Raw genomic sequence first — 6,000 nt, 5'->3', positions numbered from 1 at the left:
TATTCACTTCTTCCGTTTGTAAACTCTTAGTGTCTAATATAACTGAGAAAAAAAATTATAATTGAACATAATAAGAAGATAAAGCCTCCACCAAATTAAACCCATGCAATAAAATCCAACATATATACATAAAATTCAATTAATACATACAATGAGACTTGAAACTTTAAAGTATTTTATTCATATAAAAAAATTGAAATCTAATTCAATATATATAATCACATCTGAATTTTTGGATATTCTCAATGTGATTGAAACTCAAGGAATTGAAAAGAAAAGACAACTAACAACAACATGCACTAAAACATAATGAGTAGATAATTCATATTACTAAAAAAAATGAAAACTTTTAAGGAAGTGCTACCACTATATAACTCATTAACTTAATTCGAAGGTCAAATGTTCAATTTGTTCATAATGAGATATGTCCAAATCAGACACAAGTTTCAACCAGAAAAGTTATTGACTGTTTTCTTGGGTGGGCAAGTAAAAGTGGTCCAAGTGGCAACACATTATTCCAATTCTAGGTATACAATATTAATAATAAAAAAAAAAAAAAAGAATTCCATGTAATCTCCTTCAAAAAGTGTAGACAATTCTGAATTCCTTTTTACTATAGTGTATCTTTCCAAAAGTGAAATATTTTAGTCATATCTTTATAGTTAAAAAGGAAAAAAAAAGAAAAAAAAATATGTATAATAAAAACACTCTTTTAATTAATTTTTTATTTTGATAGAAAAATATAGTAACAAAAATTACAATAAAAGCTTTCTCGATAATAATCATAATATATATATATAAACTATTATCTTTTTCAGTTTATTTGAATTGGTCAGCTATAAACAATTTAGATTGATTTATCTCTTTGTAGTCAACTACGAACTTCCCGTAAATCAAAGTATTAAAAAAATTATTATAATACATTTTAGCACAACTTACAATTAAATACAATAGATTATAGTAAGTTTTCAATTAATAAAATTAAACATTCATAAATAAATGAAACTTCATCTTGACACCTCCCTCCAATACTATAGATGACTATAGTTTAAATATATAGTGAATTGAAGTAATTTCCTACATCACATGGTGCTATTGGGAAACTTTAAAGATCTATTTAGTATATGCTTTTTCTTTTCTTTCATTTTATTCTTCACTTTTTTCATTTTCTTAAAAAACACACACAAAAGTAGAAATTTTGAGTGATTATTTTCTAAGTAGTTTTTGAACTTTTAATAATAATAATAATAATAATAATAATAATAATAACAATAACAATAACAATAACAATAAGGGGTTGAGAGAAACATTTCGAAAAAGCAATTACAAGAAGTGTGCTCATGCCAAACCAACACAATTAGCTTATTGTACACCCTTTAGGGATGAGTCAGTGATACAAAGAACCATATCTGTATAAAATCTGTGTGTCGCTAGCCTATCGACAAAGGAGTTGATTTCTCTATGAATAAGACGAATACAACTCCTGCAATTTATCACTAATTAAGTTAAAAGATCATAATTAATGTTGATGATATGAAAATAAGGGCCCTTGTCATCTCCTTCTTGTCCAACCTTGTCACTAAGTTAAAAAGATCATCAACATTAACTTGTCATTTCCTTGTTGTCCAATCTTGTCAATAGCTACTTGCAAGTAACCCCCTAATAATTTTAAGTAGAATAGTTAAGTAAATATGGAGTAATTTTTATTTTTCCAAATGAAAAAAAAAAAAAAAACTCACTTGAATATACTTTTCGTTTTTTCTCCATAACTCTAAAAAAAATCATTTACTAAGCACACCCTAATATTTTAAAATCTTTAGACTTTATATACAAAAGAAATAGTAAAAAAAAATAAAAATCTTCTACAAAAATCACTCTAATATTCATCCCCAAAAGGAAAAGTCCCTTGTCCCGAGGGCTCCCACACCCTGACCTGACAAAATTGTAGAGAAGTAAATTACGATGACTCAGCGACCTCTTAGGCGGGAGGACCAATGCTTGCATTGTAAATTGCTGCAATATTTATTTGCTAACGTGATGTTATGCTTGTTTAATTTATTCATTCACTACCAGTGAATTCGAATACAAAATTTGTATAATAGTCAAATACAAAAACGATTTCAAAGACATGATAAATATAATGTTGCACATGTAATCTCTTCCATGATAAGATTGAAAATATCAAGTTGAAAGTAAATAAATATATTAACTCAAAGTGTGTTAATTATGTGGGATAATCACAATTATGTTGTCTGATATCCTCTGATCTTCATTAGTGTTGACGTGTTGTGCACAATGAAATTAACTAAATTCTTTGATATTATAATTTGGTTGGAAGAAAAATATTCCAATTCCCAATCAGAATAGGAACCCTTGGTGTACACTTCATCATCTATATCCTTAAAATTGTCCTACTTATGGTTTGTGAACAAATGAAGTTTTCCTTAAACTGGCATGTATGCTCCAAACACGGCTTATAGGACGCAATTATCAAAACCCACCATTTTTGTGGCTGCAAACATTGAATATCGTACGTAGTGAATTGAAGGTTGCTTGGAGAATGGAGAGGTTCAAAGTGCCACTGATTACATTCATTGGATCTTCTTCATATTCTGATCCAAGCAAAACCAGAAATAAGGTTTACCCATGTTGGAATTTCAATTCAACACCATCAGACGATGTGATGGTTTTCTAATTCACAATCATAGGTTTTTAAGTATCTACAGTTTTTTGCCAACCTTAAATGAGATGGGACTCGAACCTGTGGCTTTTCTTATGAAAAGAACAATGATGTCATCAGCCCACATAAACAAATTATAAGATGGATCATGGTCTACATTGCAATATAACGTGGATCATAAATAAATGCTCATTTTTAGTATACCAAATAATCAACTTTCAGTACACAAAAAAATAAACATTTAAAAAATGATCTTTCAATGTATTAAAAATCAACATTTTAAGTATAATAATCAGAAAATTAGGGGTCCGGGAATTGTCACTTTGAGACATATTTTCAATCAATAATCAGAAATAAAATCTGTTTAATTTTGAACTCGATAATTAAAAATGAAAAAAGAAGAAGAAAAATTTTGAAGAAGCAATAATATAGATAAATTCTAGTCGTGAAAAAAAAAAAAAGTATTTCCATGTTTAAATCTAATCATTACCAAAATAGAAAGCTTAAGCCAGCACCAACCCCTTCATTGTGATTTGAACTAGACTTTTTATTATGTAATTTTCTATTTTTAACTACTTGTTGTTGCATCACGAAGTCATCCATAAATAACACCATTATCCAAAAATAGTAAACGCCCAGCACTCACAATTTGTACAAAATGAATTTTGAATTCCAAATTTTGATGTCAAAAGTGTACTACTTCAAAAGAAAAATCTAATTTTGTTCCTTTTAAATTTAATTCATAATGTTTATACCTTGACATGACAATAAAACTTGTTGTTCATGAATCAATGATCAATTTCATGACAAGTTATAAAAAAAACGCATAGTAATTGAATATAATATAATACGTAGTACAAAAAAACCAACCAATTGGTATTGTTCCGTATAGTACCTAAGAGAAGGATGATGACAAAAAGGTTATGGGAAGGGCAAAGACGAATCAAAGGACTCTACAAGGGGCAAGGGCAAAGGCAAGGGAGAAGGATGGTAGCACTGCAACTCTTACGACAACAAGTCGTGTGGTTGAAATTCTGATATAGAGAGGGATGAAGACAACTTTGTTGCCAGCATTTGTCTTTGAAATGTTGTCTGTTAACGAACTATAAAATTTCACAAAAAGATAACGGTTGCTTCAAAGTACTTGTTGTCTTTGTAAAAAAAAAAAAAAAAAAAAAAAAAGTGCTAATACATAATGATTTTAATTTCTTATAGTTTAGACTAAAGTTGTTATCGCTATAATGTTGTCTATTAACAAAATTTTTATAGTAAATGTTGTATATAATATGAGGTAAATATAGGAGAGGAACATAGGGATAAAGCTGATTGGCTCTCTAATGAATAATTGATGCTTCGTCTGAAATTTGGATATTATATCACTATATTGCTTGCTTAGATCTTCTTGTGATCCATTTATTAAAATAATTTGGCACCCATTAATTCAAAAAATATCATTTAAACGTGCAGCAATTGTTTTTCCCCATTAGATTTTTATTTACAATGTTGTTGCAGATTTGGTCGTTGTTGTCGTCTTATTTCAATTGTGCAATTTCCTTAAAACAAAAAATCAAGCAAACCCTAATATCATAATCATAAATCTTACTCCGTAATATACACTGGTATAATTAATGATGTCAACAGATGATGATATTATTATGTGGTACTTTAATTTACAGAAAAGTCTACAACTCCTATATGAAAGTGTGTTCTGAAATTGCATGTCTTGTGACCTTAACTAGCAAGGACTATAAGGAAGTAAATCAGTTTAGGTTGCTCATAGCTATGTTGTCTGGCTCCAATCAAGAATGCCAATTGACCGTTCTCATGAGGAGTCAAATTTAGAAGCTTGCGGTTATCAAACCAACTGTTCGACCAACTTGGCTAGGGATTACCATATGATGTCGTACTTTATGACTATGTAACAGACTTGACCAAGGGGTACAACAATCATACCCTACCCACTACCATCCTTTTCAAAAAAATATTTTGTGCTCTTAAATTGACAATGCATTCATTATGGACCCAATAATAATAATAATAATAATAATATTCAGTCCACAGCCTCAGATAATGGCTGCAAGTTTATTTTGCCATAAAAAATGGAGTATATAAAATATTCTCATAGATCTATGTATTGAGTCAAACCATCAATACTTTTAAAATAGACGGAGTATAATCATCATATTATATATTTTAAAATATATATATATATAAATAAAAAGCCATCACAAAATACGAGGCTTAATCTCATCGAAAGGTCAGTCGATCTTATGTGCTATGATTTTGAGGAAGATTGATTGGGATTAAGCTAATTAAGACTTGGTCATCATCATTGAGCTACAAGCTAAGTATCACTATAAATGCTCTTAGTCTAAGTTAATTAATTGAGATTATTGGCTGTAAATGGTGGCTTAATTAACAAAGACGAAACACATCAAAATCATCACTGTGGGTTTCCGATAATCCATGGCCTACATTAACCAGACTGCCTAATAATCTAATAACCTAGTAATTAGTGTGCAGGATATCCAACAGGTGGACCAAAACAACCTTGGAAAAGTGAAACATTTAACTTACAAGCCCACATCTATTGGTTGGAGCCTGGAGGGTGATCCTCTTCTTTAAGGGCACCATTATAGTTAATTGGGTGTACTAATGATGGAGAGTTGGCAATAAGAGAAAGGGAGTGTAAGTGTAAATAGTGTTTTTTTCATGATTAAAATGCAAGTTCACCCATGACCTATGGGCTTGGAAAATTCAAGATTTTTCAACAACATAATAATGATAATGGTGAAATATAAATTCGCATATATGGTTGATGTAACTAGATGGAGATATAATATAATTCTTTGTTAAGTTGATGGGTGAAACAATTTCTATGCGTTTGAATTTAAAGGAGATTAAAAGGTGTCGGTATGTGTGGGGAGGGGGGGAGGGGGTGGTCTCAATAAAAGGACTTCCAGAAGAATCTCACCTTATATTTTATGACTATGGTGGATAGGGGATTGATGTACATGTCTTTGGTTTTGTCAGACTTCAATAAGAGCACCACATGGTATAGCACTCAAGTTAAGATCTTAACTTCGCCACGAAAACTAACTCGTGAGTGAAAGTTTGGCCCCAACTAACTTAAGTACCACTCCACAATATCTTGTGGAGTCAATGTGAAATCGTATCATTTCACTTGAATATAATCTTTTGAGTACCCGAAGTTGTAACTGTATCTAAGTTGTGCTGGATTTTTTAATGTAATAATCGGTTAGAGAAGAAGCAAGAGGAATATGGAAAGTTGAGTAAATGGTACATACTACATAGCCTTA

Source organism: Ipomoea triloba, chromosome 10, assembly GCF_003576645.1.
Source record: "Ipomoea triloba cultivar NCNSP0323 chromosome 10, ASM357664v1".
Classification (NCBI taxonomy): Eukaryota; Viridiplantae; Streptophyta; class Magnoliopsida; order Solanales; family Convolvulaceae; genus Ipomoea; species Ipomoea triloba.
The sequence above is the reverse complement of the archived record's forward strand: the minus strand, read 5'-3'. Positions refer to the sequence as shown.